Here is a 27,420-nt window from a genome sequence, read left to right on the forward strand (position 1 = left end):
ATCCACGCTTATTTTAACTTGGTTCCGGGCGAGTTCTTTTGCCATATCTTTTAGTAAATGTCTTTCTAGTGTTTTACTCTGCGCGCCAAACCAGGTTTAATTCCTTTGTTCGCCGTCCTTTGGTGGGCTTCTGCACAGAAGCCCTCCATAGGCGCCTGAGTGTCTGGGTGGACAGGATGTGAGGGAGGGGTTTGAGGCCCCCCTCCACAGGGTCTCCTTGGAGAGCCAAGTCACACTCTTGTTTGATTGGTCAGGTGGCTGTCCTGCCAGGACAGCCACCCTGCTGTGTGATTGACAGCCAGGCTGTGTGAATGAGGGATTTGGTGCATAAAAAGCCAGTCTCTGGGACTGGAAGGCAGAGTCGCCACTGGAACGAGAGAACCAACGAGGAGCTGAAGGAAGACGACTGCTGCAACTACTGGACACCCAGTGAAGCCCTGCTGCAGGTCTGAATCGCCTGAAACTTCGACGACAGAGGAGATCCGCAAGGAATCTTTTTCCCTTGATCTTGGTGGGAACAACCAGATCACCAAACAGCAGACACTGTTCGTCATCTTGGTCGAATTTGCTGTACATTGCTGCAGTAGATCGGATAGCCAGTGGGAAGAGAACCAGTTTGGGTTTTAAGGAGCGCACCTTTTATTCAACGTTTTGCTCTGCTGCTGGCTTCTTCCCTGGGCAGTGCAGGACCCTCCAGCCATCCTCCTCCTTGTCACCACGACTGAAGCTTCAGGAACCGCGAGCCTGCAGGAACTGCTAGGAACAACTGCCTCAGCTACAGCATTCTTCTTCTTTTAAAGTACTGTGCAAACTCGTTCGTTCTTTCCGTCTGACCGCAGTGAAAGTGCTTGAAATCTTTCACCTCTCCAAAGGCTTGTCCTTCTCTTCTCCTTTAAATAACTTTTCCTCCTTCGTTTTGAACTCTTGGCAAAGACTTAACCACAAACTACTCTAAACTGTGTGATCCTCTGCAAAGACTCTGAACTATTAACATTGGCCCAGGCCTACTGACTTGAATCCTAGTTGTAGTAGCCTTTTCTAGATTGCCATGCGTATAACTTGTTGGTGTTGTTGATTTTGAATAACCTTGCCTTTTCTCCCTTTTAAGTTGCTGGAATGCCATTTTGCTCACACTTCATTTTGAGCTTAACTTGTCCAGAATTGATTGGGTGTTATTGTAGTATATTTAGACTGTGATTTATTTTCTGCAGCTTTATAATAGTGACCTGTTTTGTAAGTGATGGTGTAAATAAATGTAAATTCTTTTACTCAGAAACCTTGAATCAGTGTTTGATTGAACCATAGTGATTGCTGTCCTTTGTGTAACTTTGTGTACTACGAACTTTGATCTTGAGATAAGTCTGGCTGCTCATCCATCGCTACCACTTTACTGTGTAGTACAGGCTTGTACGAAAGGTGAAATTGTACTTACACTTGTAGTCTTAATTGTGTGTGGTGTTCCCAAAGAGTACTGCATATGATTCTGCCTAACAGTGGCGCATGTTTTCGCCTTGTTGTCAGAGAGGGATCTGGATCCTTTTACCTATTCCACATCCTCAGTTTTGGATTTTCTGCTTTCTTTGTTCCAGATGGGCCTGCAAATTGGCATTGTGGAGGAGTATTTTTCCTGTTCTGATTTTAAGTGAACCCCCGAAGCAGCACCATTTTTCACGATCCCCATGGTCAAGAAATTTCTGTGATGATTGGGTAACCAGTTTCCCCCACACCAGTTTTTTGTTCCGGCTTGGGAGTTTCATTTAGTGTTAATATTTCTTATGGGCGATCTGTTTGAGCCTCTCTATTCTTGTTTGTTAAGACAGCTCACCCTAAGGTGATGTTCCTGTTTGCCATCGCTTTCATGAGAGGGTTGAGTAACTTTTATTTTACTTTACTTTATTTTATTTATATAGCGCAACCATGGACCCTTAGGCGTTCGGGCGCAGACAAAGACACAAAAAACAAAAAACAGAAAAGCAGCCATTATCAGGCAAGCAGACTTGGGTATAAATTGAAGGTCAGAGTGGCGTCAGACGAGATTAAGAGAACAGCCAGGTTTTTCGTTTTTTTTTAAAAAAAAGGTTCAAAGAAACCAAGCCCTGCAACTCCGGGTGGAGCAGATTCCAGGCCTTCGAGGCTGCGGAGAAAAAAGCTCAATTTTCAATCTTAGTTGTTCTGCATCTGGAATAGATGGGAGAGATCAACGACCACTCAGACTGCTCCATTCTGAACCACTTGGAGTCTATTTGTATCTGCTTTGCAGAGACCCATCAAAATACTGCTACAGTCGTCTATCTTAGCACAAATAATGGCTCTTGCTATGGTTTCGGCATTTTCCTGGGAAATAAAGGTTCTAAGGTGCGCCATCAGCTTCACATAATAACCTGATGCAGAAACAAGGCTGCCCACGTGGGCCTTCATGTTCAGTAGTTGATTAAAAACTACCACTAAGACTGCGCATGTGCGAGGCGCTCATGCAGACTTGAACTACTTCGCTCCCGGCGGCCGCTGACATCCTGGATAAATATCCTAATACCCAGTGAGGCCCTAAAGTTGAAAAGCCAACCGGCGGTAGACAAAGCAGTGCCGCACCATTTGGAACCTTCCCTGACATAAATCGGTGTCGGGAAAGGGAAGAAACGGCTGCGTTACCCCGCAGGGCATCGGAGAGATCACCCCCCCTGCAAGGCGCCAACAGATGGAGACCAGAGGGGAGGGAGAAGATGGGTGAGGCGAGGCCGTCACCCGCCCGGAGGCAACGGCGAGGGAGAGGCTTCCACAGACCTGCGAGGACAGCAGCCAGAGGGACGCAGATCATCGGGAACAGAGCCCCTCACGCTTATATCCCGGGCGAAGGCAACGAGAATACCCAGTGGATACAGGTCCTTAGAGGGGACACCGGGTGGCCTGGCTCGCCTCCCCTCCCCAAGCCGCAGGACACCTCAGAGCAGCGCCCCACGCGAGGAGGGAGAGACCACAATTTCCCGAACCCCCCTGCCTGAAGCCTCAACAAGGGGTATGAGCCACAGGGAAAATACTGAGAGGGAGAGACCCAGCTCCGTTCTCACAGCCCAGCAAACACATCACAGGGAGGTGAGGCTGGAGAGGACACCACATGCATACATGCCAACATTCAGATGCACATGGGAGTGAGATTTTCACAGGGAAATCGGGAGACGCATATTTCCCTATAGGAATGCATTGGGGCTACAGTTATTTTAGGCGGGAGACCGTAAAAAATAGCAACATTTTTCACCCAAAAATCGGGAGTCGCCCGCCTAAATCGAGAGGGTTGGCATGTATGCACGAGCGACGGACGCAGAAGCCTGGAACAGCAGGTACGGGCCTCATTCAATATTGGAGCAACTAAGGGCGGAGAGGGGACTCTGTTGGGCTGAAGTGGACATCCGATCCTCCCTGAAATTAACAAAGGCTGCAATTGGGCAAGGCACACAGTGCAGACAACGCAAGGAGCAGAAGGGAGCAGACAGCTGCAAGGGGGCAACAGCGCACGGCATAACAGGGGGAAGGCCAAAGTGCTGACAAAATAGGAAGCGCAATTAGCAAAGGACTGGACCTGATCTTATAACTGAGCAAGCAGAAAACCATTGGGAACATAAGACCCACGTACAACAAGCATTGAGAAAGTGGGTTAGACCAGGGGATTCCCAACTCCCTACACCAGGATAAGCAGGGCCCTCTAATACCTGGGACCATGACCCAACACCCCCTTGGGGTAATGGGGATTAGGATCTCCTGCAGAGGAGCCCTCAGGCAACCGAAAAAGGAATACGATACAACCCACCACCCAAAATCCGGGAAAAGGTGGTAACAGCTGAGGAACACCAAGACCCAACCATCTCCCTCACGGATGTCATGAAGGCCATCAGGGAATCAAGGTCATCCTTGGAAGGGAAGATAGGGGGCCTGTCCGCTGAGGTATCCTTCCTTTGCCAAGATCTCCATAACCTAGCTTCAAGGGTGGGTGAGACGGAACAAAGGATCTCGAACTCAGAGGACACTGTGCGACAAATGGAGAAACAACTAACAGAACTCGCTCAAAAAGTGAACCAACTCGAAAGCAGGGTGGAAAATAATGAGGGAAGGGTGAGACAGAACAATATACAGATCCTCGAAATTCTGGAAAAGAAGGAGGGACCCAGTGCTGAGCTCTTTCTGGAAGACTGGCTCACCAAGCTATTTGCCCCAAAGAAACGGTCAACATTTTTTTCCATTGAATACGACCATAGGATCCCGGCAGGACGCCCAGTCCCCGGCGCACCGCCACAAACAATCATTGCAAAACTCTGGAATTTCCGCGACAGGGATGCCATTCTTCAAATGGCTGAAGCCACCGGCCCCATTACCTATAATGGCTACCGTATTGGCTTCTACCCCGATTATACAAGAGAGGTACAAAAAGCCTGGCAATCCTTTGACTATGTTAAAAAAAAGCTGAAATCGCTGTCAATAAAATATTCACTATTCTTCTCGGCCCTGCTAAAAGTGCACCATGAAGGCGTCACCCGCCTGTTTTACTCGCCTAAAGAGGCCTGGGAATGGCTGGAGACCCAGATCTTGAACGGAACTGATCGGAATTGGTCCAAAAAAGAACCTCCAGGAAGTAAGCCTAGGACGGATAGATCCCTGCCGCAACTAAACCTCCAAAACTCTGACTCATCGGAACCCCTGCAAATTGGTGGAGGCAGAGAAGAAAACAGATGAAGACCGACACCATGAGTCAGGCTACTGGGGTGGACTGATCGATCAGTGGGACTCAGCATTGGCGGCCGCCGCTTGATGATGTGAGACTTCTAATTGCAGTCGCGGTAAGAAACCCATAATGGTTAACTCCAAGGTTTTGTGCCAGGTTGGCGCCTGGTTCGGGCTAAAGGTGCTTCTGGTTGGGGGGAAATACGGGATGGGGGACTTGGGGGGAGTTTCATACGAGGATTTATTAGTGTATGGAAGCCACTAACCGACAACAAGGAGAGGTTTGTTGCTGCGAGAAGTTACGACAGGTCGCACTAGGCTGAGAAAGTTGGCTCTGGGTGGGGGGAGTGTGGGACGTCTTGGCCCCAAGCCGCGAAAGGACCTGCTGCATTAACTTGGGAAGCGGGAGCCGATAACTAGGTACCGAGATACAGAGGGGCCCCCTGGTGTACGGAACACTCAGTATGAATAGACCCTTCAAACACAATGCCAGCACACATTGTGGCACCAATGACACATGAGGAACGCTTAACCCTGCTCACATTGAATGTCAATGTGCTGGGTTCCAGTATCAAGAGGCGGCTGGTGCTCCAGTATCTGAATAGGTACTCACCTGAAATTGCCCTACTAATAGAAACACATCTCATGGGTACGGAATGCAGGTTCTTTCAAAGATCGAATTACTTGACCGCCTTCCACGCAGGATTTTCTAGAGGGGCAAGAGGGACGTTGATCCTCATACATAAAAGGGTAACATTTCAAATGAGAGGACTCCACACAGACCAAAGGGGGAGATTTGTGGTTATAACCGGGGATATCGGAAGGGAGTTGTGGGGGATAGTGACAGTGTACGCTCCCCCGGCTCACCCTTGAACTCCTTAATGACCTCCAAGAAGCGATGTTGGGGAAATACGCAGACAACTGAGTGCTGGGGGGTGATTTTAATGAGGTGATGGACGTGGTTCAGGACAGAACCCACAGGGGCAATAGGAACCCCAGACCAAACTCAACTTCTTCGCAATGACACTTGGGTGGTTGGATGCATGGGGAACCTTACACCCCACAGACCCTGGTTTCTCCTTATTCTCCAATGCACACAAGTCTCTGTCCTGTATAGATTACTTTTTCGTCCCGCATGACATGACACACAGGCTGGAGACAGCTACATACTTAGCCTGGGGTATCTCGGACCACTCCCCTTTGATTATAAACTTAAAGCAACCCCAAAATAAATCCAGACGTGCCTGGAGGCTCAACGCTTATTACCTGGGGATCCCTGAGGTGGCAGAGGGACTCACCCAAAAAACATTGTAATACTCCCTGAATGAAGGCTCAGTAGACAGCCCAATAATATTGTGGGAGGGGTATAAAGCAGTGCTACGGGGGGAGGTTCTGTCTCTGGTGTCAGCCACTGCCGGCAACAGGTCAGGGAAATGGAAAAGAGGGAGGAGGCTATGGCAAGAACGGAGGAGGAATTCCTCGAGTCGGGAACACCAGACACAAGGGAAGCAATGATAATAGCCCCGCAGGCTTTCAAGAACCAAGCGCTAGACAACGCCAGGACCGCCCACTGGACTGTGCACAGTCTAATTTATGAGACGGTGGACAAAGCTGGGAAAACCCTTGCCAGTCTGGAAAGAAGGGATAGGAACAAAGGTCACGTAAGAGACATACGGGGGGGTGTCTGCTGCTTAAAGATGAGGAAATAGCGGAGACATTTGCCACCTGTTACGAAAATCTGCACTCCCCCCGGGAAGCAAGGCAGAATGATGAAGGCCCGCATTATCTGGACTCTGTCATGCTTCCCAAGCTCTCTGAGGCCCAAACTAGTTAACTAGAGGCTGAGGTCACGGAGGAGGAATTTGCGGCAGCCCTATCCCAACTTCAAGCCAGGAAAACTCCGGGACCATACGGCTTCCCGATAGAGACCTGGAAACGACTGTGAGAACCAGTTGTGGGTCACACGCACCGCATGTTGCAATGTGATAGATCGGAAGGAAGACTCCCTCAAGATCTAAGAGAAGCAACCATTGTGGTGATCCCGAAGCCAGGGAAGCCTCCGGACCTCTGTGCCTCCTATAGGCCGCTCTCACTCATAAACGGGGAGGCCAAGGTGCTCGCTCGGATTCTGGCAAATAGGATGATGGGAGTTATTCACTCCTTGGTGCACCCGGACCAGTGCGGGTTTATGCCATGCATGTCCACCAGGATGAATTTGCGGAGAGTGCACTTTGCGATCGACCAGGTGGCTGTGATCAAGGCCCCACTTGTCCTCCTAGCAGTAGACTTTGAAAAAGCCTTTGACTCGGTGGGATGGGCAGCCGTGTGGGAGGTCATGGGTCGCATGCGATTTGGGGATAATTATATCTCCTGCGTCAAATTGCTGTTTGATTCCCTTGAGGCAGTGGTACGGGTAAATGGGATCTCTAGGTCTTTCACATTGGGAAGGGGAACCAGAAAGGAATGCCCCTTCTCCCCTTTACTATTTACACTGGCCATAGAAACGCTGGTGATTGGACTTAGGATGTCCAGGGAATGGTCAGATTTTATGTGGCACTGGGGTGGGGAGGACTGCGATTCACTCTATGCAGACAACATGCTCATTTATCTGAGTAACCCCCAGAATTCATGCCCGGCAGTAACTACAATCCTCACGGAGTATCAGCAGTTCTGCGAGCTTAAGGTGAACAAGCAGAAGACAAACCTTTTCACCCTTCGGGCGGTGGTTGATGCGATCGGCAACACTGTGCCTACTCGGTCGCCATTCAGAGTTTTCTCTACCTGGGAATTCATGTGGGCCCTAACCCGACAAATTCCTCAAACTTAACTTGCACCCGTTGGGGAACAGGTTTGAAGCAGATGTTACACACTGGCAATCCCTCTCCCTAAACCTGATAGGTAGAGCAGCCCTTTTTAAAATGCTCACTCTTCCAAAATTCCTATATGTCCTGCAAAACTTACAGGACTCACGTGCCTCACTCAACCTTCACATCCATAGAAACTACCCACCGTAAATTGTTATGGGTTGGGAAACGTTTTGTATGGGAAGGGGGAATAGGTCTACTCTGCCTGCGGGCATATTACTGGGCCACGCTGTTGGGGGTGATAAATGACTGGATGCGCGGGGGTCGAAGCTTCCACACATTGGGGAGAGATCAGCAGCATGGGAGGGCAGTCCCCCCTTAGGGTCCTGTATGGGCCATATAGTGAGATGTCCAATGCACCCGGGATGGTACGTCAAGTCCGAACAGTCTGGGTAGAAGCTCTCCAGCATATTGGATGGGGCGGCAGGCCGACACTGGACCAACCCCTATGGTATAACAGCTACATCCCAGAAGTTCTAACAATGGGTCAGTTCACCAGATGGGAGGTCCAAGGGATAAAGACCCTAGCCGATGTGATACAAGAGGGGCAACTATTGCCATTCAGGGAGATCCAGGAGAAATTTGCTCTGTCCTCTGGGGAGGCGTACAAACACCTACAACTCACACATAACCTTAAGACCAAAATTCCTACGATGGCAGACATCCCGAAGTGCCCCCCACCTAGAAACAAGTGTCCTTCAAGCCAGGATTACGACAAAACCTACATCAACACTTTATCAGGTGATCATGATCTTCGGGGCCGCAAACTATCTTGACTCCGGGAGAGATGGGAAAGGGTAGTGGGCTCTTTAGAATTGGAAGAATGGGTGGAGGCACCAATATTTCCATGGGAAATTGGCATATATGCCAAACTTCGCCTGATACAATACAAGATATTACACCAGTCCTACCAATCTCGCGCCGCAATGATGAAATGGGGGGTGATAGAAGATGAGGACTGCCTGCGCTGTCACAGGACGGAGGCAACCTTTATCCATATGATCTGGGAATGTGGGGTCATACAAGATTTCTAGTACAAATGTATGGAGGAGATCAAAGAGGCTCTGGGCTCTCCGGTTCCGCAAGACCCCCAAAATGGTATTGCTGGGGATATGGGGCAAGTTGGACTATAATAAATACGAAAAAATGTTCCTCTTGGTGGCACTTGCACTAATGAAATCGACCGATGTGCGTCCCTCGAGAGGCACATCTATAATGCCAGGTGTTGTCCGGGGAAGTTCATGAAGGTCTGGGGGAAATGGGCGGGACCTATGTGATCGACTACACCCTATGTTCTGGGCTGGAGGGGAGTAGATGCAGGTGGGGACCGAAAGCTTTGCAAATCTCTCAGCTCTCAATAGTACCACACACCTCTCTCCGCCACTTTACAGATGTAACAAAACAAACTTTCATATTGCGACCTGTCTTGTTTAATTGTTGGATTGTTTGTATGTTTGAAAAATATTCCATAGGTGCCCCTCTGCGAGAACGAACACGGCCCATTGACCTGTTCTATGGAAAGGTACCCACTCGAGATTCCGCAGCCGGAGCCATTTTTGACGTGTTCGTTCTCATGGAGGGGACATGACAATTTTTGTTTTTTCAAGTGCCTTAGGTTTAGTCACCCTAAGTGTCCTAGGGTCCTCCAGACATGGACCCTTTGCTCACTGTGCTAAGAGAGGCACAGCTCCACCTCACTGATGATGCCCAACAAGGCTAAAACACGTGTACGATGTTGCTGTTGGTACTCTTGTTCAGAAGGGAATTGCCATAGCATTTCGGTGCTGCACTGCCCATGTGGGCGGGACACAGACTGATATGCAAATAGATATTTCCCATCTGTGAAAGGTACAGTGAGCTAAAATGTGGCTGCGGACTCTAGAGTGGGTACCATCCCATAGAACAGGCCATTTTTGCCGTGTTCATTCTCATAGAGGGGCGCCCATGACTAATTTGGGGATTTTTTCAAGGGCCTTAGGTTTAGTCACCCTAAGTGTCCTAGGGTCATCCAGACGTGGACCCCTTGCTCACTGTGCTCAGAGAGGCACAGCTCCACCTCACTGATGATGTCCAACAAGGCTGAAATACATGCATGGGGTTGGTGTTGGTACTCTTGTTCATAAGAGAATTGCCATACTATTTCGGTGCTGGACTGCCCATGTGGGCGGGACAAAGACAGATATGCAAATAGATATTTCCCATCTGTGAAAGGTACAGTGAGCGAAAATGTGGTTGCGGACTCTAGAGTGGGTACCATCCTATAGAACAGGCCATTTTTGCCATGTTCGTTCTCATAGAGGGGCGCCCATGACAAATGTTTTGATTTTTTGATGGTATGTTTGGCATGTTTTTTCTATTGGATTACGTAAAGTCCTGTATGCACACCCTGTACCGTAAAGAAACCAATAAACAGAGTTATAAAAAAAAGAACTACCCCTAAGATGTTTATTTTCACCAATGGGGTTAAGTTAACATACCCCAGTGAAAAAAAAATCATAAGCGTGGTCCAACTTTGCCAACATCGCTGTGGAACCCACGCTCATCAACTCAGTCTTTTTTCTGTTTAAGGCGAGGTTGTTACGGACCATCCACTTCTCAATCAGGGAATAGAATCTATTAAGTTCATCTTCATCTTTTGTGTATGTACCAGTAATGGGGATGACACATTGAGTGTCATCTGCATAGTTGGAAAACATGACCCCCTCCTGCTCCAAGAGGGCAAAGAAGGGGGCCATGAAGATGTTACATAAACAAGGAGAGGTACAGGCCCCCTGAGGCACCCCGAAATTGACTAGGACTGGGGAGGCCTTTGCCTCTTCAAAGTAGACCTGACTTTCCCTATTATCCAGAAAGGAGCGGATCCACTGGGCTGCAGATGGCGAGAAATTGGCCACCTCCATCACTCTAGAGACCATAATGGCATGATCAACCAAATCAAATGCAGCTGATAAGTCCAGCGATATCAGCAAAGAGGGTAGGCCCTTATCAATATGCCCCATGAGTCTCGATTTCAATTCCACCAGGGAGGTCTCAGTTCCAAAACCCCTTCTGAAGCCTGATTGATATCGATTCAGAATGGGGAATTATGAAGGTGTTGCAAGATCTGATTGTATGCAATGTGATCGAGAATTTTTAATAAAAAGGGCATATCGGTTATGGGCCTATAATTAAGCGGATCCTGCAGATCCAAACCAGGTTTTTTTAAAATAGGGGCTTTTTTATATCTGCTGGAACGAAGCCATCTTGTAAAGAGGAGTTTACACATTTGCATGTAGCATCCAGGAGAACCGGAGGGCAAGATCTGATGATCATGGATGAGCACGGATCTCCCTTGCATCTGGTTGCTTTCAACTGCTCAACCACCACTGCAAAAATCTCAACCACAATAAGGGTAAACTTAAATTGAAGGATCGATGGACATCTAACAAATGACTCTCGTCCACTGGTGTTAAAAGATTAGGTTGAGGGTCTTTAATATTTTTAAAGAATTTATTGGACCAAATGCATCCCAATTTATTTTGCATCGTGTCTTGAACTTTCTGGCACCACGAAGAATCCTTTATAAGAGAGTTGTTTTGCGGCAAAGAGATATTCTCTTGTTATTTCATAGTTTTTAAAAGTTCTCTAACATCAGACTTGGTGTTCTGAATTCTTGAATTGTGGACATTTTTCTTAGCTTCCACAATCTCAGATTTGTACAGTTTGGAGGCTGCTTTATAATCTGCGAGGGATTGAGGAGTTTGATTGGTTTTCCATAGATAGAAAAATTTCATAGGAAGGATTTAAATGTTTGCAAGTCTAATGAGAACCAAGGTTTACTTTTCTTCCCTTCAGTATGTTTTCTCAGTTTCAAAGGAGCCAGGGAGTTTGTGATGCGGTCCAAATTAGCTATAAGAGTGTTGGACATATAGGCAACCGACAAAGAGTCACCAAAAGTGATGTTGGATCAAGTACATTTTCTCACAAGTGAAGAGCTTCGAATTCCTAGCCAATGTAGTGCGAATCATCCAGTTATTCAGATTTTTAGGAAACATTGCCATTATGAAAAAGTGAACGAAGGCGTGGTCAGACCATGGACAGGGGGTGACCAAGAAGTCCTGCTGTTAGCATTAATTGTTGAAACCCAGTCTAATGTGTGACCCAATTGGTGGGTGGGCACATGAACCTTTTGTTCAAACCCCAGGTCGGCAAGAGCCAGTTCTAGTTCTGCCACCAGGGGCTCCTCTTTATGACATAACCAATAATTAAAATCTCCCAGCAGGACAAAACAGGAGTTGGGCTTCAGAGTAGCAAGCAGGTAATTGGACAGGGCTAGTATAAAATGTTGTGTTAAGGAGGGGGGCCTGTATATTAAAAGGAGATTCACAGTAGATTCTGCATTGAGACCCACTTTAATGTGCAAGGCTTCAATGCCATCCAAAATATGGCAATGCACATTCCAAAAACCCCACCCCCTCTGCCTTCTGATCTGTTATGACGTAACATGGCATAACCCTCGGAAATGGCTCGGTCAAGGGAAGGACCGGCAGCGTTAGATGCCCAGGTTTCGATCAGAGCTCAAATATCAATATTATTAACTTCTAAGTAGTCACACACTTCATGTGCGTATTTAACCAGAGATCTGGTATTTAAGAGCAGACAAGCTAATTTTCGAAACCGGGGTCATACAGCATTTTACAGGTTCTTGTGTTGTCATACCGATCACTGGCACATGAGTAACAGTGGGAGTATTATCAGAAGGAGACAGGGCAACATCCGTCAATACCTCAGCGGATATTTGAAGTTACTCGCAGCATGTGCAGGAGGAAGCGAGAGTACATCAGCCTCAATATCACAAACGGTATCGTTATATGCACGTTAACATCCAGCTGATATACAACTTGGGGTATAGAATATACCAGAGCCTCCAGCACAGTCCTGGCAACTGGAGCGTTGAAGAAGTTTCTAGCGGCCGATATTGCCTTCAGGACCTCTAAAATCCCCATGATTGCAGATGTAGCCACTAGCAGCATAACCGGCTCACCACGGCCTGAGAACAGACTGGCACAGATCGGCTTTCCCCCTTTGCGCCGGCACGTTCGTACCGGGTTTCAGAAGATATGGAGAGACGAACTACAATTCTTCTGGGTAATGTAGTCTCTCTCTCCGAGTGTGTGCAGAAACCCAAAAGGTTTCTGATTCAAATCGCACACTAAAGAGGGTGAGACCAGAGTGTTAAAGACTCAATGCACACACAGATGAAACTACAATGAGGTAAAGTAAGCAAAAATATTAAAACCATGTGCTGAAAGAGAAGCAGGAGTTTTGAAATATGAGATAATAATAATAATAATAATGAATAATGAATAAAAACGAAATGGGAGCTGGCAACAGTAACACTAAAAAACACAATAAGCTTCAGGCACTGGCAGCTAAACCTCCCTTTTTGTTTTTTTTCAAAGAGAAGGTGACTTTGAGAGTGAGGCCATCCTTCCTTCCGAACGTCGCCTCCGATTTCCATCTCTCTAAAAAGATCCATCTTCCTGATCTTCTTTTGGCAGCGATGTGTTTATGGCTTGGCATTCTTCAATTTGTCAGTGAGGCAAGATGTTATGGCAGAACAATTAGGAATAAATCTCTGGTAATACCTAGTAATCCCCCAAAAGACCACAAGTTCTCTTTTGGTCTTTAGGGGAGTTGTTTCCTGCACAGCCCTGACTTTTTCCGGTTGCTGTTGGACTAATCGGTTTTCCACAAAAAATCCCTGATATATGACCGCTGACTGTGCTAGGTGACACTTTTTGGGATTAGCTGTAAATTGAGCTTGCCTCAGAGTGGGGGTGATTTCAAATAAGTGAAACAGGTGTTCCTCCCAGGTTTTGCTGTGGATCACAATGTCATCCAGATACGCGCTGCACAAGTGGGAAACGTGTTGCAGTATCTGGTCCATCAGTCACTGAAAGGTTGCTGGGGCCCCGTGAAGTCCGAAGGGAAGGACTTTGTAGTGAAATAGTCCTCTGGTTGTGTAGAAAGCTGTCTTTTATTTATCAGAAGAGTTCAGTGGCACCTGCCAATAACCCTTCATTAGATCAATCGTGGAGATATAGACGGTCTATCCCAGTCTGTCGATGAGGTTGTCAATCCGAGGCATCGGATACTTGTCAAATTGGGATAAAGCATTCAGCATCCAGAAGTCTTTACAAAACCTGCATGATTTCGCTACAAAGACTGTTGGTGATGACCACAGACTTTGTGATGGTTCAATGATATCTGTGGCTAGCATTTTCTCCACCTCCTAGAGGACATTTTCCTTTCTTGCCCCCAGAATTCAGTAAGGCCTCAAATTAATCACTTTAGCTGGGGGCGGGGGGTGAATGTAATGTTTAACCCCTTTAACTCACTCGGGTTCACTATTGAAGACATCCTGGAATTGGTCTAGTAGATTCTGGATGTCCTGTGGTTGTTGCTCGGGTAAATCAGAGGGGATTAAACAATGCTCAGATTTGTCTTCCGTTAACAAGGTGGCCATTAAGACAGAAGAGGACTCTAACGGGTCCTCCTTCCATTCTTTTAGAAGGTTTATGTGATATATTTGTGTTTAAAGCCTTCTGTCTGACTGAGATACCTTATAGATATAGGGACCTGTCCTCCCTAATATTTCATAAGGTCTGTAGTGTAGAGGAGCAGCTGAATACCTCTGCAGGAAGTCCTGCCCCCCTACTACCTGTATGCTGGAAGCCTGAAATCGTGGCATGTGTGACACCAGCAGTTGTGACTATTCCGCGCTGTAGCGTTGAGAAAAGGTATCCACTAAAAAACTCTATCAGATGTATCCCAGAAGAGATGACAATCTCTTGGAGGAGATCCCTGGAGGAATATGAAAATGAGAGAAAGAGTGTTGGTGACATCACAAAAGACGAGCGTGACACAAGGAGAAAACTGGCTGAAGAAGAGAATGTATGGACCTTATAGAAACTGATGACGAAGTAAAGAATTGAGTAAACTTTTATATGTGGGATGAAGATTGTACGTGTGAAGAGCAATGCAGAAAATGCCTATCGTTCGATTGCTGTACAGATGCAGTAACGCAAGTAGATCAAGTAATTCTTAGAAGCTGGCTATACAAAGTGAAAAGACTGCAGTTAAAGCCACCATTATATGGAAGCTGGAAATCCCATGGAGAGAAGGGCTGAGAGCTGTGTCACAGCAGAGAATTAGCTGGGAGCATGGAAGAAACGAGAAGGGCTGTCTAGCCTCAAGTCAAGACAGAAGGCAGTCAAGACTGGTTATCTATTCTTGAAGGCAGAAAACGTGAGAAGTTGAATCATTCTTTGTTAAGGTGCAAAGAAAGAACACCATGAGTGCCAAGTTTTATTAATTCAAGACAATTAAATGCTGAAAAATGGGGCGAATTGCGGTCTCATGTCACGTGAGTCGAGGATGAAAATAGAGCTAGAACTAGAAGTCCCAGACCTGATAAGCATGTGCCCGTACTCCCTTGTATTCCCAGAGACGAGAATACATTGCAAGGCCAAGTTCAAATACAATCTTCATGGCAGAAGTCATAGATGATGAGAGATGTTGGGCTAATTGGGTGGGGAGGTAAAGTCATGTCCACCTTCTGGCACCTTGAGTATGAGCTTACGTGCTGCTAGTGAAACAAATGTTCCAGAAGGGTACATGCCAACCAATTGTAGAGGGCCATATAACAAAGGGCCTTATACTTTCAGATCCAATGAAGTACAGTGTTTCTAATAACTGTTGAAGATGACTTGCATGAGGGGCGGGCATGAGTTGTCCACCTGACTATAAGAGACCCAATTACAACCCGACCTCTTATTGAAAGTATATTTAGATGTTACCCTGGAGCCTACCGCAAACCCGGTAGGTTTTTCTTATTTGCCGCGTAGTATAACATCGCGTATGACGAGTTTTTATTATAAAAGTTTAGTATTTTATGAAATGCTTCAAGAGACTGCTATGTGAGGTCTGTTGATGTCCGTTGTAACTCTCTGTTTTAGACAATTGATAATAAAACAGTAAATGAACTTTTCCGTCTTCCTGAGTTGTTTTGATTATGTCAAGCTGATCAAGACTCCTGATCCCTTCCCTTAACTCCTCCTCACCTCTGTCTTCTGTGGAATCTGTAGAAAGTTCAGCTTCCTTCTTTTTGCAGGGTTTCTTTGTCTTCTTCTCTTTTCTTTCCTTCTTGTGATGCAAATAGGGGCGTAACTCCTCAGAGGCCATCGTGACCGGAAGGGACCTGGTCCCGGGGGCCCCCAAGGAGCTAGCCCCCAATTCAGGGAAAAAGCCGGTTAGCAGAAAAAACCCTGGGTACGGAGAATGTGCTTCCGATGAGGAATTGACTGGAACTCCAGAAGTATTGGAAAGTAAAGGTTAAGTTCCAAGAGCTGTTCAAAGTTACTTCCCTGAAGATGGTAACAAACAGAATCCGAATGCTGATGACTGGATCAGTGAAATGCAACTGCAGGAGACACCGGATGAAGCGGATTCGCAAACATGGAAGAAGGCTGCCTGGCTGAGAGAGAAGGACCGCTAGGCAGAAAGGTATGGAGTTTTGCGGAGTATGCGGAGGGGCGTAGCGCTCAAGGAACGAGCATAGGCTCCCCGACCAAAGCAGGCAAGAAGACAGGATATCAAAGGTAAGAAGGAAATAGGTGGTACAAACTGGAAGCGTAGCTGGAAAATAGAAGCAGACGTTACAGAGTAAGAGGAAAGGCAGGGACGAGTAGGATAGAGTATGTAAGAGTAATGAGAACCCTTACCTCCTCCGTGAAGTTTAAACAGAACTCGAAGGAACAGCCACCTAGAAAAGAATGAACACCCCGAGAGTGAAAAGAGAGGCCCCAATTCCAAGCAACTGGGAAGAAACTGAGGAATATTCTAAGTAGCACCAGGACCACAGAGAACGAGCGTTAGAAGTCTTTGCTAGAAAAACGACAATACAATGCATCAGTACCCCGGTGCATGTGACGTAGATACGTCGTGGCGGCAATCTTGGAAATGAGGCATAGACCGATAAATGGCATTCCTTCCTCCATATTAGGTGTGTCTCCATCGGCTCCATACCTTCCACGGCTGATGCATTGCAGTATGCCCCCTTCGATGCTTAGGTCCTCCTGGCTTGCTTGGATAGAACCTGTGAAATCTGTGTACTAATTCCGGGGCATGTACGTGGGTCTTGTGCTCCCAAGTTCTCTCAAGCTTGGCGTATCCCTTCCAGTGCACTAAGTACTGTAAGGTGCCATGTCTATGACGAGAGTCTACTAATCTGGCCCCCTCATATTCTTCTGTCTCTGGAGGAGTCGAGATGATTGTTCTCTTGTCTGTTCTGTGAAACGGATCTTCCACAAAAGCCTTGAGTAAGGAGGTATGAAAAACCAGGTGTATTCTCTTGAATCTAATGGGTAGTTTAAGCTTTTAAGCAACTGGATTGATCTTGGCTTCAATGCGAAAGGGTCCTGTGTATCTTGGGGAAAACTTGCCCAGATGCGCCCATCTGGGAAGATATTTGGTGGATAACCAAACTAATGAACCAGTGTCCCATTGTGGATTAGGTCTCCTCTTAGTGTCTGCATTTCTCTTATAGGTCTTTCGACTTTCTTCCAAAGCGTTAAGAGCTAAATGGTGTATCCTCTGGTGCTCCATCAATAACTCATCCACTGCTGGTGCTCTGGTTTCCACTGAATCTACCCCAGGTAAAAAATGCAGATGGTATCCATAGGTGCATTTAAAGGGTCTTACTCTGATTGCTGTGTGAAAAGTATTGTTATATGCAAACTCGGCCATAGGGATTAAGGTTGCCCAATCTTCCTGTTCCTTGTTGCAAAAACAACAGAGGTACTGTTCCAAGTTGGCGTTGAGTCTCTCCGTCTGTCCATTGGACTGTGGATGGTAACCAGAGGAGAGTGCCCTCTGAATACCCAGCTCTTTACATAGAATAGACCAAAACTTAAAGGTGAACTGGACACCTCTATCTGAAACTAATACTTGTGGTAGTCCGTGTAATCGTACAATGTCTCTGAGAAATACCGAAGCAGTCTCAGCTGCTGAAGGTACCCCTGTAAGAGAAGAAAAATTAGCCAACCTTGAAAATGAATCCACAGTGACCATAATCGCTGTCTTCCCTTGCGAAGGTGGCAAGTCCACGATGAAGTCCATTGAAAGATTTTCCCAAGCACGTGAAGGCAATTCCGGCTGCTGTAGGAGACCTAGATGCTTTTGACGAGAGACCTTCCCACTTGCACATACTGGACAAGTCTTGACAAATGTATTAACATTGGAGCGAACTGAAGGCCACCAAAAACTTCTTGTCAATAGTTCATATGTTGCCTTTTGCCCCTTATTGCCAGCTAGTGGCAGATCATGGCAAAAGTGTAATGCTTGACTTTGGAGTTTTTGTCTGGGTAAGAAAAGTGCTGAATCGTGAAACCACAGGCCTTCCTTCTCATGTAGACGCTCAGGTAAAGGGTTCTGTTTCTTCCAGGTCTTACACTGATACTGTACCTCCTGTAGAAACTGATTGATTACTGCGATGAATCTTTGTTTGGGTAACAAGACCTCCTCCTCGATCTTCTTCTCCTCAGCTTCCGGCCAGCTTCTTGAAAGGGCATCTGCTAAGCCATTCTGTGTTCCAGGAATATAAGTGATCCGGAAATTGAAATTAGAAAAGTAATATGCCCACCTAGCATGCCGGGAATTGCAGCACTCCATCTGTTGGAGAACCCGTAGATTCCTATGGTCTGTACGGATAAGAAATGGATAGTTAGCTCCCTGTAGTAGGTGTCGCCACTCTTCACACGCCATTCTCATGGCTAATAGCTCTCTCTCTAAGACTGAATAATTTCGTTCACTAGCAGTGAAGGTCCAAGAGTAATAAGCTATAGGGTGTTCTTGGCCCTTCTGGTCCTCTTGTAACAGTACAGCTCCCATGGCTGCACCTGAAGCATCCGTCTCCACAATAAAGGGTTTGGACTGATCCAGCTAGATCAGTATTGGCGCAGTGTTAAACAATTCTTTGAGTCTTGTAAAAGCTTCTTGTGCTTCCGAATTCCATCTGAAAATATACCCCTTTTTGAGAAGAGAGGTTAATGGTGATACGATTTCAGAAAAATGGGGAATAAAGCGGCGATAAAAGTTCTCAAAACCAAGAAACCGTTAAACCTCCTTGACTGATGAAAGTTTGGGCCACCTAAGAATGGCCTTCACCTTGTCTGAATCCATTCGTACCCCTGTAGAGGATAAAATGAACCCAAGATAAGGTACCTTAGAGGCTTTGAATGTACACTTTTCGTGCTTGGCGTAGAGATGGTTTTCCTTTAGTCTTCGTAGCACCTCTTTGACTTGGAGCCGATGTTCACATAGATTCGTGGAAAACAACATGATATCGTCTAGACTACTACCGATATGTTGAGCATATCGGCAAACACTCCATCCATGAATCTTTGGAACACCGCTGGGGCATTCACTAAACCAAAAGGTATCAAGCAGTATTCAAACAACCCCAGCAGTGTTCTGAAGGCGGTCTTCCATTCATCCCTGGATCTTATTCTTAACAAATGGTAAGCTCCGCGTAGATCAATCCTCGTGAAGATCTGTGAATCTCTGACTGCTTCTAGTATATCCCTTATGAGGGGCATTGGGTATCTGTCCCGGACTGTAATACTGTTCAGTCTCCTATAATCGATACAAGGGCACAGCTCTTTAGTTCCCTTCTTAGATACAAAACACAGAGACGCTCCTCCAGATGACTTTGACCTCCTTATGAGATCGTTCTTGAGATTGGAGTCTAAGTATTCCTTAAGAGCGCCTCTCTCTTGTTGTGATAACGGGTACATTTGTCCAAATGGTGCTGGAGTCTGTTCCTTCAGGTCTAGGCTACAATCTTCAGGACGATGAGGTGGGAGGAGTTTGGGAACCATATCTTCGAACACTTCAGCATATTCTCTGTACTGTACAGGGACAGTTGAAATGGAAACACACGGTTGTTCTACCCTGTGTGCGGAATGTACTTCAGCCTTCGATTCCTTGATACTATGTTCCTCGCAAAAGTCTGAATTGAAACTTAACTTGTTGGATCCCCAGTCAATACAAGGATTATGACGACACAGCCAGGAAATCCCAAGTATTAAGGGAAAGTGGGCTGCTCTAATAACATCGAACACAATGGGCCTCATTACGTGGTATGCGGTAAGGGAAAAACGATGCCGGTAAGGGATTACCGGCATCGCTTACCGGTCCGGCCTATCACGACCCGCCTATCTGCTATTAGCGGCACTGCAACGAATGGTGCCTCTAACAGCAGCATGGGCGCGGGCACGCGACCCGACATGGCGGCAATAGCGGCATGGCGGAAATAGGAGTACATCACAAGGCAGGCGGACATGCAAATAGTGCCATGAATCAGGCGTAAAAAGTGGATACCGGCATGGCGTAAATACCGCCATCACGAACCACCTGTAAATGGACATGTGCAGTGTTCTCAACTGACACAGGTGCACACAATCAGCACAGGTGGAGGCAATAGACTGGGCCAGCACAAAAGGAGCACACCACACCCCTTCCCACACCCATTCACACACCAAATGGTACCAATGCTAGTAGCAATCCTGGGGCTGGAGGACATGCTTGCATTGCAACTGCAACAACAACAACAAAAACAGGCAGCACAGGGAGACACAGGAGGAGAAGAAGGGTGAGACAGGCACAGCATGCCCCACCAGTGCAGGCAGTTGTACCACAGAGGCAGCCCTCAATCCCTAGAATCAGAGCCGGTCCATTCATCCTTACCCCTGAGCAGATCCACACCCTGTACCGTCTGGACCGGGATACCTTCACCACCATTGTGGACATGATACATGATGACATCGTCAGCCTCATAGACATTCGTAACGGCCTTCACCCCTCTACTGAAGGTGGTGTCAGTGCTCCACTTCCTGGCCACAGGCACCTACCAGCACACGGTAGGGCAGATGCATGGCATTTCACAACCATTATTTTCATGCACGCTAAACCAAGTGCTCAATGCCTTCCTGAAGCACACAAGTGAACACATATCCCTACCAGGGACTTCCCAGGAGATCTCTAACACCAAAGTTGGCTTCCATTCACTGGCAGGCATCCAAGTTGCATCGGTGCCTTCGACTGCACCCATGTAGAACTGGTGGTCCCACATGCCATGGAGGTAGTGTACAGAAACTGAAAGCAATACCACTCCATCAACGTGAAAATGGTATGTGACTCAAACAAGATCATCATACATTGTTGTGCCCGATATCCCGGATCGCTGTCACGATGCCTGCCCTCAGACATCAGGAGCAGACCCATCTGCCCAGAGTACAGGCACCCATGAGTACTCAGGGAGGCTCAAGGGACCGCCTTGCGGCTTTATGGACTTAGTCCTGGCGCCGTTGTCGCCAGGCTCATATTGCCTTTTTAAAAACTAAGCAGGACATCCTGTAGGGAAATCATGTCGCCGCACCTGTGAGGAAAAGAAAACATCTGTTACAGCGCTGCACTGTCAGCAGCAGCGCCACGGCATACTCACCAATGCTCCTTTCATCCACACAATCCCGCGAGGCGCTCTGTTAAAATCGCCTCTCGCAGCATCTGCATCTGCAAAAGAAAGAAAAACAACAGGTGAGCTGCGCTCTGCAAAAGACATTCAAATTCATACCGCAAGATCCTTACTTGGTACATTACCGCTCGAGGTGTCGCTAGTCATCATCCTACGTCCCTCATTCCGGAGAAGCGCTACACCTGCAAAATATAAAACAATATCGCTTGCTAAGATTAGTGCTTGGTGCAAAACTGACTCTTACCTTGGCGCTACCTCAATCCTTCGGAAACGGAACATTCACCTTGGGCCATTCTGCAAGGGAAGAAATATATAAAAGGAGCAAGAGTGAACTATAAGACAATCGAACTCTAAGAAGACTTACATTATACTTTGGATTGGCATTAAACTTACCTCTGAGTCATCGTTGTCTGAAAACTCTGCCATAAGCTTACGGACCAGTGAAGTTAACTGGTTTCTACGCACCCCTGCATGCCGACGCAGAATGGAGAGCCCATCCTTCCTAACAATAAGGTGAGAAATGATCAGGGGAACACAAGGTGGTTTCGGAAAAGACAAAGTTAACCCCTTTTACCACGGTCAGCTAATTATCATTTTACTACTTTAGGAAAATCTTCCTACGTGCCAGACAGACGGAACTGAGTGGGCATGTGCAGTCACTTATCACTACACTACGAGTCACATTGGTGGAGACCGCTGCAGTCCAGCTTCGTTCGGCACCCCTGTGGAACCCAGGTGAGCGTAACAGAACGCGAAGCCTTACCACAAATTTCCACCCGGGCATCATGGAAACCTCAGAGACTGACCAATTAGCCCAGCTCCTGGGGGAGCTCAGGGCTGAAGTGCATTCCGCCTGCCAAGAAACCAATGCTCTCAGAAGAGAACTGATTGTGGCGAAGGAACGTACAGATGATCTCGCCAGGCAATTACTTCAAGCCCAAGCTGGGCATGGACCACTACCTGGAATGGGGGGGGAGCTTCAGCCCAAACTCAATCCAGCAATCCTGTACAAGTGGTATTAGCTGGGGCAGTCCCTTTAGCACCACCAGAAAGCTTTGCGGGGGACCCTAAAAGGTTTGCAGTGTTTATGAACCAGTGTCGCCTGCACTTCTCATGTAGGCCTGGAGCCTTTCCGAATGATCAATCGAAGGTGGTCTTCGTGCTGTCATATCTCAGCGGCAGTGCATCCGATTGGTCTATTCCACTGGTCAACCAGGATGACCCCCTCCTTCGGGATTTCCAGGGCTTTCAACAAAAGATGGAGAAGTTATTCACCCGACATTCTCAAGGCCAAGCATTAGATAACGAACTTTTGTCCTTACGTCAGGGTAACCAGGATCTGTTAACCTACATCGCAACTTTCAATAAGTTGGTGGTAGAAACCGGATGGCCTGAAGACAAGCGAACTATGTTATTCCATCGTGGGTTACGAGGCGAGCTAAAAGACTTTTTAGCACAGGTAGTGAACCCACCTCAAGACTGTGCGGAATATATAGACCTGGTGGTCCAGCTAGACCATAGACTTCAGAATCAAAAGGCTGATCGGGCTAGATTCGAGAATCGAGTACTGGTAAGACCCAAGGACAACACCCCCAAAGGAACGGACGTATCTGAACCCATGCAAATTGGGGGGGTTAGAGGACCCTTGTCCAAAACCGAAAGAGACAAGAGGCGAAAGCTGTAATTGTGCTTATATTGTGGAACCTCAGGGCATTTTTTATGGGATTGTCCGGTGACACCACCTAAGAAGGCCGTAGGAGCCGCCGACAAGATCAATACTGAATCAGAGCCGGGAAACGACCCCGCCCGACAAGCGTAGAGGTCCGCTTGCCGAGCGAGAAGAAGGAAACTCAGACCTCATACCTAACCATACCAATGATCCTTATTGATCACCGACAGCCATCTCGTATGCATGCAGTTAGAGCATACATCGATAGCGGAGCCATAGGTAATTATATGGATCAAGAATTGGCTACAAGGATGAATCTATCTCTTTATGAAAAAACCACAACTGATGTAATCACCACCGTCGATGGGACCGAAATAGCCTCCGGCCAGTGACTCATTCAACGATGGAGATGACGCTGGTGGGCCAAGATGGACATCGAGAGAACATTGTGTTTGATTTAATCAAGGCCCCACAGTTCCAAATAATTCTGGGAATGCCATGGTTAGAAAAGCATAATCCTTGTATAAACTGGTGTGAAAAAAGAGTGACCTTCTTGGAGTGTGTGCACACTTGTTATCCAGAAGAACCCTCGACCAAGAAGCTAGCCACAGTCACAAACCCGACAACTCTGTTACCCCATGAATACCAGGATTTCCAGGATGTATTTCAGAAAGATCAAGCCAACACTTTACCACCCCACAGATCATATTATTGCCAAATTGACCTCATACCTGGCGCACAAATTCCATGCAGTAGGATCTACGCCCTCACTGAACCCGAGAATCTTCATTTACGGCAATACTTAGATCAATACCTGGCTAATGGCTTCATTCGCCCGTCAAAGTCTCCGGCGGCATCACCTTTATTGTTCGTCCCAAAAAAGGAAGGGGACTTAAGAACTTGTATTGACTATTGCGCATTAAATCAAGTAACTGTAAAAAAACGGTACCCTTTGCCCCTAATTCCAGAATTATTGGACCAAGTAAAAGATGCTTGTATCTACACTAAGCTGGACCTCCGAGGGGCGTACCATCTGGTACGTGTGAAAAAAGGTGACGAGTGGAAGACCGCCTTCCGTACCAAATACGGATTATTCCAATACCAGGTGATGCCCTTCAGGTTTTGCAACGCCCCAGCAGCGTTCCAGTATTTTATGAACAATGTGCTTCGCAAACTCATTGATGTCTGTGTCTTCGTGTATATTGACGATATCCTGGTATACTCCTCTTCTGAACTAGACCATGTGAAACATGTTCATGCAGTATTAGAAAAACTACGCCAGTATAATTATATCAAAATTAGAACAATGCTTTTTTCACACTTCTGAGGTCGAATTTCTTGGGTTTGTCCTAACCCCGAATGGAGTTTGAATGGATTCACGGAAGGTAGATGCTATCCTCAAGTGGCCCTCTCCTACTTCAATAAAAGGGGTACAGAGTATGCTTGGATTTGCAAATTTCTACCGCAGGTTCATTCACGATTTTTCACATCTGGTGGATCCCATCACATCTTTATTGCGGAAGAATAAACGCTTCCAGTGGTCAGAAGAAGCAGAAAAAGCCTTCCAAGATCTAAAGCAGAAATTCACTTCAGCTCCTGTTTTGAAGCACCCACGCCCAGAACTCCCGTACATGGTAGAAACTGATGCATCCAGTTTGGCCATGGGGGCGGTTCTTTCCCAAAAAGATCCTGAAACAGGTCAACTTCATCCAGTGGCATTTTGGTCATGAAAGTTTTCAGCACCTTAGCTAAACTATGCAGTTACCGACAAAGAACTCCTGGCCATCAAGTCGGCATTCAAAGCCTGGCGGCACTATCTTCTCAGATCTCGACACACGATCACAGTAATCACGGATCATATGAACTTACAATATTTGAAGACAGCCAAGGCTCAATCATCACGTCAACTTAGATGGGCTTTATTTTTTGCGGAATATGATTTTGTGATCACTTACCGACCTTGTTGTCGAAATGGCAAAGCTGATGCTCTATCCCGCATTGGAATGGGAGAAGCGTATACAAATCCAGAACCAGTACCCATAATTCCAGAAAGAAGAATTCTAGGAATAACTACTCTGTTAACTCTGAACAATGTCCATGAGAAAATCCAGCAGCTTTTCGATCCAGCAGCCTTACAAGACTGGTCAAACAAAGGCAAAGATTATTCGGTCATTGATCATCTACCGTAATACCAAGGACGTCTTTACCAAGTAAAGAACTACAAGAACAAGTTATCTCCAATTATCATGAGTCTTTGGTAGAAGGGCATTGTGGAATCACTAAAACCGAAGCCAAAATCAAGAGACATTTCTGGTGGCCTACTTGGCGAAAAGACATTAAGTTATTTGTATTATCTTGTGGCATTTGTGCCCAAAACAAGACCCAGAAGAGAAAACCAGCAGGGCTATTACGACCTTTGGACATTCCGCCTACACCTTGGCATACCTTATCTCTTGACTTTATCACAGATCTTCCCCCATGTAATGGGTACAACACTATTTTAGTAATAGTGGATCTTTTTTCCAAAATGGTCCACTTCATCCCATTAAAAGGCTTACCTTCAGCCTCGACCCTGGCCAAAGAGTTTCTTGAACACATCGTCCGAATACATGGATTTCCCTCTGTGCTAGTTTGTGATCGGGGCAGTCAGTTTATTTCCCAAGACTTTCAACCAGCCACCATCCACAAACCGATGGTCAAATTGAGAGGACCAACCAAACGTTAGAGCAATACCTACGGTGCATGTTACACCAAAATGAAAGCAACTGGAAAGATATTTTATGGATAACCGAGTATGCCTACAACAATTCGTTGCACTCTGGGACAGGACAAAGTCCATTTTTCACCATATATGGACGGCATCCTCGAACCTCTGACCTCGATCCACCTCAACACTTGGAGATGCCCGCTGTAAGTCACTTACACGCCACTATAACACAGGCCTTCAAAAAGGCAACTGAACATTTAAAACAAGCAAAAGAGAGGTACGAGAAAACCGCTGATCAACATCGGAGCAAGGCTCCAGAATACCAGATTGGAGACCAAGTTTGGCTAGCTTCAAGACATATACCATTAAAGGGGACTCACACATTTAACCCCAGGTATTTGGGACCTTACACCATTAAGGCCATTATCAACCCCGTGGCTGTGAAATTGGAGTTACCGCTGAATATGCGAGTCCATCCGGTTTTTCATATTTCACTTTTAAAACCAGTACAGCCAGGAACAAGACTAACAAAACCACCAAGCCCCATCCTAGTAGATGGAGAACCAGAATTTGAAGTAAAAAACATTTTGGACTCAAAATTAGTCAAATCAAAACTTTTTTATCTAGTTGATTGGAAAGGCTATGGTCCACAAGAGAGATCATGGGAACCAAGTGACTATATTCATGCACCTCGACTGGTAAGACGGTTCCACCAGAACTTCACAGACAAACCGGGACCAGCGAGAAAGACCACCTTAGGAGGGGCCTTGGGTGGGAGTGCTGTCAAGATGCCTGCCCCCAGACATCAGGAGCAGACCCATCTGCCCAGAGTACAGGCACCCATGAGAACTCAGGGAGGCTCAAGGGACCGCCAAGGGTCTTTATGGACTTAGTCCTGGCGCCGTTGGCGCCAGGCTCATATTGCCTTTTTAAAAACTAAGCAGGACATCTTGTAGAGAAATCATGTACAGGCCATTGTGAGGCCTTGAAGGGATTACTTTCTTCCAGAGGCTATTTTTCTTGGGTGTGGTACTGGAACTATTTTACCTGGGAACTACTTTATGGTGGCTATTTAAACCACGCCCGGAGAGCAGCACACGCTTCGCGTTATTCTGCATCTCTGCAGCATAACGCTCACCGTGCCTGCAGCTCAGCATCCAGTCTACAGCTACATCCGTTATGTTCTCCGTGAACCGAACCTGCAAAAGAGAAGAGGAAAAGCAGATTAGAACAGGAGCCACACCATTAGTCGTCGCTTTCATCGGGGAGTCGCCGCACCAGTGAGGAAAAGAAAACATCTGTTACAGCGCTGCACTGTCAGCAGCAGCGCCGCAGCATACTCACCAATGCTCCTTTCATCCACACGATCCCGCGAGGCACTCTGTTGAAATTGCCGCTAGGAGCATCTGCATCTGCAAAAGAAAGAAAAACACCAGGTGAGCTGCGCTCTGCAAAAGACATTCAAATTCATACCGCAAGATACTTACTTGGTACATTACCGCTCAAGGTGTCGCTAGTCATCATCCTACATCCCTCATTCCGGAGAAGCGCCACACCTGCAAAATATAGAGAGGACAATTGGTTAATCTGTTAATGAACAATATCGCTTACTAAGATTAGTGCTTGGTGCAAAACTGACTCTTACCTTGGCGCTACCTCAATCCTTCTGAGACGGAACATTCACCTTGTGTAACGCTCACCTGATTCCCGCAGAGGCGCCGGTCTTGACTGGGTGAATGCCGTGTCTTCAAAGGTGATGTTTAACACACGGTTGGTTCCTCGGGCTGGACCTCTGTGCACTGTGTGTCTGACTCGGAGAGTAAGATGTCTGCAGATAGAAAATATGGGATTAATGAACTGGGGTTATTGGGTGCCTCTCTCCTCTTCCCTTTCT

General features: G+C 46.8%; 1 long non-coding RNA gene across 1 annotated transcript in view; it reads left to right on the forward strand.

Annotated features, from left to right (window-relative positions):
* Window positions 1-2,509: 2,509 nt before the first annotated feature.
* Window positions 2,510-27,420, forward strand: part of LOC138487871 (uncharacterized) — a 157,846-nt gene continuing 132,935 nt past the window's right edge. Inside the window, exon 1 of the long non-coding RNA XR_011274552.1 lies at window positions 2,510-4,826. This is a non-coding gene — a long non-coding RNA (uncharacterized lncRNA). The remainder of the gene's footprint in view (window positions 4,827-27,420) is intronic.

Source organism: Ambystoma mexicanum, chromosome 9 (assembly GCF_040938575.1).
Source record: "Ambystoma mexicanum isolate Mex_15411 chromosome 9, UKY_AmexF1_1, whole genome shotgun sequence".
In the NCBI taxonomy this organism is placed as follows: Eukaryota; Metazoa; Chordata; class Amphibia; order Caudata; family Ambystomatidae; genus Ambystoma; species Ambystoma mexicanum.